Here is a 10,792-nt window from a genome sequence, read left to right as displayed (position 1 = left end):
GAAGTAGACTCTGGACCTCATGATGGCGGACACAGTGGGTGCAACCATCTTGAATAACTGTACTTATTCAAGACGTCACAGTGGCGCTGTCATGTGGCAGTGATATGAACTAAGTCAGTTGGAGTTATAGACTCAGTGGAGAACACAGACTGGATGCAGCCATCTTGAATAACGGTAGTTGCGTGATGTTCTGATGTAAGGGTGGGACCCTCTGCTGACGAGAATATGAACTAAGCCAGTTGGAGTCCAGACCTCATGGCAAACACACCTGCATGATATTGTTTAAATAATAATAAAGACAAGTCCGGCTTTCCCGCCATTATCGTGCTGAAATTTGAACTTGCCGCCATTTTCTAGAGGCCTAGGTTAGTGGACATAGCCTGATTGGTACATTTTCCCGACATTTTCCTGGTGTGATGCATTGTCGTGCTGGAATTTGAATTTCCGGCAAATTTTTTTCTGGAGGCTTAGGTTAGTGGAAGTAGCCCAATTGCCCTATCTTCCCGCCAAAATGCGCCACCTTGGATGACGTCATGCGCTGTTGCCAAGTCTACATGCCGCCATCTTTCATGACATCATCACCGCCATCTTGAATAAATTTGGTAACAGTGGAGTGTGGGGTGGCACACAGGTAGCTCTACTACTCATAGAGACAGTGATTCAAGCAAACCAAAGCTGCATATGCTTCTGAGTTACTGTGTTAACTTGTAGAGAATTCTTTTCCTTTCTTTATGTGTATTTGCTATTATGGGTTTCTCACCAACATCGTGACTGATAGCATAAGTTTTGTGAATAGTATCTGATCAGTTTGCGGCTGAAACCATTTTGAACTTAAAATTCATTTAATAGTTATGTATCTATTTCATACTAATATATAAACACGAGTCATAGTTTAATGTTGTTGCCAGAAATCTCAAAACGTTCTTGACTGATTTATTTCAGGTTTTTGCACATTACTCTAATAAACGTTTGGACAGACATGAGCTAAAAATTTCTACTACACACACGCACACACACACACACACACACACAGATATATATATATATATATATATATATATATATATATATATATATATATATATAGTTGACGAATTTACTTCAGGTTATTATACAATAGTCTAATAAATGTTTAGATAGACGTAAGGTTCGAATCTTTTAATATATCCTGTATTAAATACTCATATAAAATCTAATTTCCTAAATGGAGACAAGTTGTAGTTTAATGTCGCCAAAAATCTCGAAAAGTTCTTGATCGATTTGTTTTTAAGTTTTACATCATATTCGAATAAACATTCATATGGATATAGGCAACACTTTTTAATATATATATACTATAAAAAGAGGGAGTTGACAGTATATAATTTATACACTACAAAAAAGAGAAATTTTGTTGGCAAAATTTCGAAAAGTTCTTGACTGATTTGCTTCAGATTTTCATGTGATACTCTAACAAACATTCCGATAGACATAGAATTAACGTATTTTAATATATCATACTTCTAAATAGAGATAAGTTGTAGTTTAATGCTGTTACCAAAGAATCTCCAAAAGTTCTTGTCCACTTTGCTTCAAGGTTTTGCACATTACTCTAAAAAGCTTTCAGACAGGCATAGACTACACATGTTTAATGTATTGTAATGTGAATATCTATAAACCTTTTGAAGGGATATGTTGCTGGCAAAAAGCTGGAAAAGTTCTTGACCAATTTACGTCATATTTTTAAATTTGGACGCACACAGACTATACCCTTTTCACCATATGTAATATATAAATCATGTAAGAGAGAAACGTTGTTAACCAAAAATCTCGAAATTTCCTCGACGGAATAACTTCACACTTTTACACAATACTCTAATAAACGTTTAAATAGACCTAGACTACATATTCTTTTAATATATGTATATACATAATCAGTTGGATGCGTGACTGCTTGAGGAATACCAGCTGGGAGACATGCAAGTTACCGAGGTGGTATCCAACGAAAAGACTTGCATGAGGCTATTGTGCCATGCAACATTACTATTATTTTACATTTTTGGGGTGCAGGCATGTATCTTGGTCACAAGTGTCAGTTAGGTCATTCACGTCTCCAAGCAGCGGAAGATAGAACAAGTAGTGAGTAAAGCTGCAGCACTTGTTCTAGTCTTGCAGCCTGATGACATCGACATCTTTCCACATTATTTCGTCTAATAATAATGCAGCCGTCTTCAGGAGACGTTTAAAGCGTGAAAGTCTGCTGAAGTTGGCTGAATGGTTGTCAACCATGGAAAAATCTGGACAGCGCTTGGTTGCTAGAGTGAAACCACATGGAATACTCGGTGCCCAGCAAAGATTTCAAACATAGCAATTTTTATCTGCTGCTGGTCTTTGTTAATATTTAATGTGACACATTAGATGTCTCAGAAAGTTCTTCTTTCGTTACACTCTTTCGCGAACGTGATGAAATTATGAATTATCTCATAAAAAGTCAGATTTCCAGGAAAGAGCTTTTTTTTATTAAATTGAATTATTACACAAGTGCAAATAACAGTTTTATCAATGAATTGGTTACAAACTCCCTTAGAAATTAATTGTTTTGTAAACTACTTGTGCTTGCTCTGGCTAAATTTAACACAATGCTAGTTTTCCTATTATCCAACTAGGTATAAATCAAATTCTGAATATTCAGTTGTTTTGATTTGCGCTAATTGATGGACTTTTGATAAGTTTTTCCTTCCCTTAAATCGATGAAAGCCTACACCATTCGGCATCCGATTGAGTTTTATGAGAGTAAAATTCCGAGAAGTGAGTGCAAGCCCTATATTCATCAGCATGTCAGCAGTTGTCCTACTTCCTCATCAAGTAGAACATTTGTAAACACGTGCATTTTAAATGTCACATCGAAAAAGTAGTCGTCTTCAAAACAGCACTGCTGAAGAAAATGTCTTGGATTCTTTAGTGGTAGATATGCTTGAAAATTGGGAGAATGTGGCTGTAAACTCACAGAAACGTTGAAGAGGCAAAACACTTCCTTGCTATAACGCATGAACAAGTTACTTGTTTCTGATTGGTTCCAATAGTTAAACTGACTTATTTACAGCCTGATTAATTCCGATAAGTAAAATGACTTACTTACAGCCTACTGTCTTTCGTACATGGATCTTCGGCCAACAATTTTTCAGTGATTTTCCCAACGTTTCGCTAGTGTGAGTGGCTGCCATTCTCAAAGATCCACACTCCACTGATGGTGGCGGACTTGAGTCGAGGCTGCAACAGACGCTAGGATCATCCAAGAAGAAGCGAGCCGCTGGCTGTCAAATGAAAACCACTGAAGGGGTCGTAATGGCAAAAGGCTCCAAAATCGCTACTGCAGGAACATGGGCGCACACCCACAGGACGACAGAGCGAACACGTGTACGCGTCGAGCGTGCACTGTACTCAGCAGTAATGAAAACATTAGCTTCAAAAGAAGAGAAAAGAGGTATAGTGCGTTTCCTTACAGCGGAAGGAATGCAGGAAACAGAAATTCGTCAAATAATGGTGCAGGTGGATGAAGAGTGTGTCAGGGCGTGACACAACCGATTCAAGGAAGGCTGGATGTTGTTCACTAACGATACACGATCTGGAACGTCACACCGCATTACCGAAGCCTTTGTGCAGCAGGTGGTGTGTCAATTCTTGAAGACCAGCGAGCTGCGGGTGCAGCCATTGCTCCGGAATTTGGTTTGAACGTCAGAAGAACTATGGACAATCAGTGCACTCTGTTCAGGTGTGCCATTTTTCGATGAATTTCTGTACCCCGGACACCTTCCGCTGAAAGGAAAGGCACTACACCTTTGAGCTCCTTTTCTGAAGCTTCGATTTCTTAGTTTTCAGCACTACTGAGTGCAGTGAGTAGTCGATGTGAGCACGTGCTCGCTCTGTCATCATGTGGGTGTGCACCCAGATCCCCCTAGCACAGTGGCTCCAAACTTTCCGTCTGAGCGAAGACTTTGAGAATTCTGGTACTTTGCTGGGACACTGTGTATTTTAAAAATTAATAAAACTTTTAAAAAATGAGAAAAAGTTGTTTTATTCAGTGAGTACTTCAATTTTAAATGTATAACTATATATGACGGGTATCATCAAACTGTCGAAAAATCCGCCATGTTCTTAATAGCTTTTTGCGGAGCACTTATTCATTTTCCTGTGGAAAACGAGCGTTCTGCAACGCATCATTTAAAAAGAAACCTGCTCCCGTGGCGAGTTTGGGGCCTCAGCACTCTTATATGGACCACACCTTCTTCCGTTGACAGTGGCATTGAGGGCCCTTCAGCACTTTCTCATTTTACAACCTCTTTGTCTTTTTGAATAGCCTAATATTATTTACTCTCCGAGCTGAAGTCCGCTGGGGCGTTTTTCTAGTTGCTATCGGTGATACTCCTCCACTGTTACTTGCAACGGTTCGTTGCAGCAATGGAATTCAGGCTCCGTATATCTTGAGGCTCGCTCCTTTCTTCTGTTGCTTTGTTCATCAATTTCAATGCTTTCCCTGGACAAACGGAGGTTCTCTCAGATTCTTCTCCACAATGAGGACGTGAGTCCCGCTGTGAAGAAGAGCTTCCATTCCACTTTTTAAGGGAAGCCATTGAAATTCGTGAATTTGATGATAATTCTGACAGGAAACAAGAGAGCCTTAAGATAAAGAGATCTAAAATTCCTGTGGGTAGGATGGCAGTGTGTGTTCTGGCAGAGATTTTTCTGACATCGGCCGTTTCTTATCTGGGGTTACAGTTGAGACAATTGTGCATGCCATACTGCTTTTAGCTGAAAGTAGCATCAGCAAGGTCATTCCAGGAATCATGACATCCTGCCTTGTGCTGACGTCAAAGAGGGGAGAGGCGGAGAGGACCCTCCTACCGCCTGCAGTTCTGCAAATTTTGTGTGAAGTATCACCATCCCTATGCGCCCCTATTCTGCAGCTAGATACGACAAAGCACCTGAACTGCCGAAAATTTGGTCACCTATTTTTGCATTACTGACTTCCAAAAATTCGTTTAAGTACTGGCTCACCAGCCACATTGTTATCTTTGATCTGAAGCTATATATCATTCGCCATGGAATATCAAAACGATAGACAGCACATTTCTCTATAAATAATTAAAAAGCACGATTTTCTTGTAAAATACTAACAACTAATTAGGAATTCGAATTTGTTGAAAACGAGTTTTATCTTAAGTACTATCCCACAAACCCCCAAAACCGCAAATAAAAGCAAATCCACTTCCACGTCCTGTTTGCTTCTGTTACCAGCATATGGCTGCACTGTGGATAATGAGTGCTTAGCGCCAACAGCAGATGGCTGCACTGTAAAATCGAGGAAGTTTGATCTACGTACCACAATTTCGCACAGCAATCAATAGATTGCTGCACAGTTAAAAAATGCGACAGAGACATACATTTAATACTTTCTCACACCTAAGATGTTAAAAAAATTTTGAAGTCTCCAAAAGTCATCAGCAGCGCGAAAAATGCGATGTTTACATGGCTTGTTGAGGTTAATATGCGAAAACTACTGTTGGACACAAATCAATTAATATAATTGCACGGAATTGCGAAAACGACTATAATGTAAAAAAAGTGCACATTAATTTCGACGTATACACAAAATTGACAAATTAGTGCCCGACGTTCCAAAGTCTGAATGGTATACTTCAACACCTAACAACAGATGACATTTGAAAATGTAGATCTAAAAATTCGATATCATAAAACTATCCCAGACAGGCTAATGAGTGCAGAAAAATAAAGGTTAGCTGAGCAGGCAAACAGACAGACTGAATATAGCCAATAAGGCCTACTTAGAACACACCCTGAAATAAAATGTTTGCGCATTTTTAAATTGTTCTCAAGCACCATTTTTAGCAAGGACAAGGATAAAATATCATGTTGTTCTCTACAAACAGTACAAACAGTGGTACAGATGGTCATTTATAGGTTCAGATGGTTCAAATGGCTCTGAGCTCTATGGGACTTAACACCTGAGGTCATCAGTCCCCTAGAACTTAGAACTCCTTAAACCTGACTAACCTAAGTACATCACACACATCCATGTCCGAGGCAGGATTCGAACCTGCGACCGGAGCGGTCACGCGGTTCCAGACTGAACGGCACGGCGGTTAGTTATTGCTCTTATTACAAATGACACATGCCTACTGAAGGCTTAGTACAATAACAGCACTTTTGCAGTCAGATCATTGGTGGTAAAACACAAAAAAATTGCAAATCAATTATTTCTCACATCTAAGATGTCGAAAAAATCTAAAATGTCTGTAAAATGCATAGGCTGCACAAAAAGCTTGATGTTTTACATGTTAGTTGAGGTTATAACATGTAAAAACACTGTAAGATTGAAATCAATCAATGCGCTGTCGCATACATCTGCAATGCAAAAGAAAATGTTAATTAATTTCCACAGATACACATATTTGTCAAATTAGTCCCCCAAAATTCTAGTATACGTGCCCTAATGACAGATTTCAACACGTAATAGCGTTGATATTTTATAAGATGGGCCTAATAATTTGTTGTCGTAAAGCTATGCTGACATGGCTCGCAATTGCACAAAAATACTTGTTAGCTAAGCAGGCAAACAGATAGTTTCAATGTAACTAATTCGGCCCATTCTTGACGTAAGTCACAACATCACCTCAAAATATATATTCCCGCATTTAAAAAGTCGTCAACCACCGTTTTTGGAGGGAGAAAGATAACACATCATGTTATTCACTAGCGAAAAAACCATGTTATTCATTGCCATTGTTATAGCTCACAATATTACAAAAAATACGCGAAAAGAGGCATGTTCAGGTGGCAGCGGTATCTAAATATGTTAAGTGTGTATTCAATCTGTGCAGTTGCATTCTTAAGAACTATGGATCGTGCAAATAAGAACCCATAACCAACTACACCACCACAAACACACACGAAACACAGACTGTAAAAGAACAGTACTGCTTGTACACAAACAATCAAAGACGGTAACAGCGACATATGTGACGTTTCCAAAGACAATGTCAGAGTCGATATCTCAGAAAAACTTATCATGTGTTACGAGATGTCTCCCATTTGCAACCACAAATTAATTATCACCACATCTAAAATGTCTGTTTAACTCATTAAAATATATGATTATTGTAATTGAAGCTAAATCGCTATGATCGTTCAATTTCATACGCCTTGCAGTCACAAAGACCCACCATAAAGCGTCTAACACCCAACACAAGACGTTGTATGTCCACACTCCATTGCTATAAATTCGGAACAAATGCGGCAACATGAATTAAAGTGTTGTTATTCTCTGTAACGTATAGATATCTAGACGCAGATGTGGAGTCGTTTTGTTCTAAAAAATTAGTGAATCGTAAACGGAAATGACGTTAGAGGTTGTACCAACCTATGATAATGCCGCAGTTAAAATATACGCTTGATATCAAGTTCTAAACCACATCACCCATCTTAGGACTTCCAATAAACAAATCTCAAACAAAATGGCTCTAAATATTACGAGGTATGGTACCTCAACATTGCAACGTGACGGCATGACAGTGCCGATTTGCAAAGACGAAAATATCGACCTCATAATACACGGAAAAACAGAGGTGAAATAATGTGATTGTAGTGGCAACAGCAGTGTGGAATTACCAATAACTGCCAAAGTGACATAATTGACTACCATAACAGAATAGTTGGAAAGAAAGATGCAAGTCATTATGTACATACTAGTCTTGCACAGAGATGGAACACACAATACATTCAGCAGCGGTCTCCAGCCTGGTAACACCGTGTTCTTTAGCCAAGGAAGTTTTCTGTAGTCACGTGTCTGGATACTTTATAAAAAGCAGTTAGCATAGAGTGGATTGAAGTACAATGTGAATACTATTACGTGGTATTTAATTCACTTAAGGTGTCTTGCACAGGGCCAAAGCAGAAGATCCATCCTGTTTCCATCTATAAGATTCTATTTTACCCTTTATTTAGATTCTGAATGCAGTAAGGTTCTATCACAATACATACGAGCTGTGAGTAAAGTTCTGGCGATAACAATATAACAACCTAGAATGAAATTTTCACTCTACAGCGGATTGTGCGCTGATATGAAACTTCCTGGAAGATTAAAACTGTCTGCCGGACCGAGACTCGAACTCGGGACCTTTGCCTTTCGCGGGCAAGTGCTCTACCAACTGAGCTACCCAAGCACGACTCACGCCCCGTCCTCACAACTTTAATTCCGCCAGTACCTCGTCTCCTACCTTCCAAACTTTACAGAAGCTCTCCTGCGAACCTGCAGAACTAGCACTCCTGCAAGAAAGGATATTGCGGAGACATGGCTTAGCCACAACCTGGGGGTTGTTTCTAGGTTTTCAGGTTCGCAGGAGAGCTTCTGTAAAGTTTGGAAGGTAGGAGACGAGGTACTGGCAGAATTAAAGCTGTGAGGACGGGGCGTGAGTCGTGCTTGGGTAGCTCAGTTGGTAGAGCACTTGCCCGCGAAAGGCAAAGGTCCTGAGCTCGAGTCTCGGTCCGGCACACAGTTTTAATCTGTCAGGAAGTTTAATATAACAACCGTTTGCAGAGTTTAAAACTGATGGAATACCGCTTACAATGGTAATTCAGCAGAGTTTCATAGCTACCTGCGGTCATTTCCCAATAGCGAATCGCTCTCCATACAATAGAAAACGTAAGTCCATGTGTGGTGTTCCGCACATTCTGTATTGGAGTAATAAGCCCCTAACCACAGTCAGAGTAACACGTTTCTGGAAGAAAAGAAAACCAGAAATGTAGGGACTCAGGGTCATATAGGGGGTTACTACACTTTCAACTACAAGCGGCGTTCAAAAAGAAACGAGCCGGAGTCTAGAATGCGCAAACCGGTGGCAGGAGGGTAAAATCGTGGCGTGTGTAACGAGGTGTGGTTCCTACCAGAGCGTGGAAGTTCACAGCCCGCCGCTAGAAGGCACGTGTACACGTCACGTGACTATACAGAGCTAGCAGAAGCACGCATGAACCGTCCAAAACTGCCACTCACATTGCAAACAGTGACATGGAGGGGTCAGAATAGGAGCAAACAGGTGTTTTTCGTTTTCTGACAGCAGAAGGAGTAGGAGGAACAGACATTCATCGACGAATGTCACAAGTGTACGGTGACTGCTGTATGTTCCTTGCTAGGGTCCAGGGGTGGCATAATCGCTTCAGGGAAGGACAGGTGTCGTTAGCCGACGATGCACGGTCTGCAGCACACTGCAATACTTATGACATAGTCCAGCTAGTGGATGCTATCATTACCCAGGACTGCTGAGTGACAGTGAAAGCCATAGCCGCCATGGTCGGATTGAGCGTCGGAAGTGTTCACACCATCATGAAGGAACGACTGCACATGAGCAGAGCGTGAGCCCAATGGGTGCCCCACAGTCTTCAACCACATCAGGAAGCATGTCGAATGGCCCAGTGTCTTGCTCATCTGCAGCACTATTCTGGGGAAGGGAATACGTTCTTGGTACGAGTGGTGGCGGGAGATGAGTCATGGTGTCGTCAGTACGAGCCAGAATCAAAACGACAGAGTCTCCAGTGGAAGCATCAAGGGTCACCACCACCAAATTAAACCAAGGCCATCTACACGAGTGCAGGAAAGGTTATACTGACGTTATTCTTTGACCAAGATGGCCCCCTTCTGATTCACTTCCTGCAGCACGGGACAACTGTGAATGCCCAGCGTTACTCCCAAACCTTGACCACCCTTCGCCAAGTGATCATATCAAAACGACCAGGCAATCTCACCTGTGGGGTCATTCTGCTCCACGACAATGCGAAGCCTCATACGGCCAACACAGTCGCGGCACTCCTGCCGGAATTCAAACGGGAGGTTTTCGGACACACTCCATACAGTCCGGACCTCTCTCACTGTGATTGTGTCATTTTTGGTCCCCTTAAAAAGGCTCTGACGGCAAATGATTCAACTCGGACGGCGACGTCCAGATGCACGTGCAGAACTGGTTAACATCGCAGCCCGGGGAATTTTATGAGACAATCATTCACTGCCTTGTGTCACAGTGGGACAAGTGTCTCAACAGCCAGGGTCAATACTTCTAACATACAGGTACTGGTTTCTCTGGCTCGTTTCTTTTTGAACGCCCTTTATACCTAGTATCAGCTGCTTTTCAAGGTCATACAAGTACACTACCGGCCATTAAAATTGCTACACCACGAAGATGACGTGCTACAGACGCGGAATTTAAACGACAGGAAGAAGATGCTGTGATATGCAAATGATTAGCTTTTCAGAGCATCCACACAAGGTTGGCGCCGGTGGCGACACCTACAGCGTGCTGACATGACGAAAGTATCCAACTGATTTCACATACACAAACACAGTTGGCCGGCGTTGCCTGGTGAAACGTTGTTGTGATGCCTCGTGTACGGAAAAGAAATGCGTACCATCACGTTTCCGACTTTGATAGAGGTCGGATTGTAGCCTATCGCGATTGCGGTTTATCGTATCGCGACATTGCTGCTTGCGGTTGTCGAGATCCAATGACTGTTCGCAGAATATGGAATCGGTGGGTTCAGAAGGGTAATATGGAACGCCATGCTGGATCCCAACGGCCTCGTATCACTAGCAGTCGAGATGACAGGCATCTTATCCGCATGGCTGTAACGGATCGTGCAGCGTCGTCTCGATCCCTGAGTCAACAGATGGGGACGTTTGCAAGACAACAACCATCTGCACGAACAGTTCGACGACGTTTGCAGCAGCATGGACTATCAGCACGGAGAC

General features: G+C 41.6%; 1 non-coding gene across 1 annotated transcript; it reads right to left on the bottom strand.

Annotated features, from left to right (window-relative positions):
• Nucleotides 1–8,145: 8,145 nt before the first annotated feature.
• Nucleotides 8,146–8,220, bottom strand: Trnas-cga (transfer RNA serine (anticodon CGA)). The gene has a single exon. It is a non-coding gene; the product is annotated as a tRNA-Ser (tRNA).
• Between the last annotated feature and the right edge of the window lie 2,572 nt (nt 8,221–10,792).

The sequence above is a fragment of the Schistocerca cancellata genome, chromosome 3 (genome assembly GCF_023864275.1).
Source record: "Schistocerca cancellata isolate TAMUIC-IGC-003103 chromosome 3, iqSchCanc2.1, whole genome shotgun sequence".
Taxonomy (NCBI): Eukaryota; Metazoa; Arthropoda; class Insecta; order Orthoptera; family Acrididae; genus Schistocerca; species Schistocerca cancellata.
This window is presented reverse-complemented; position numbering and strand designations above follow the sequence as displayed.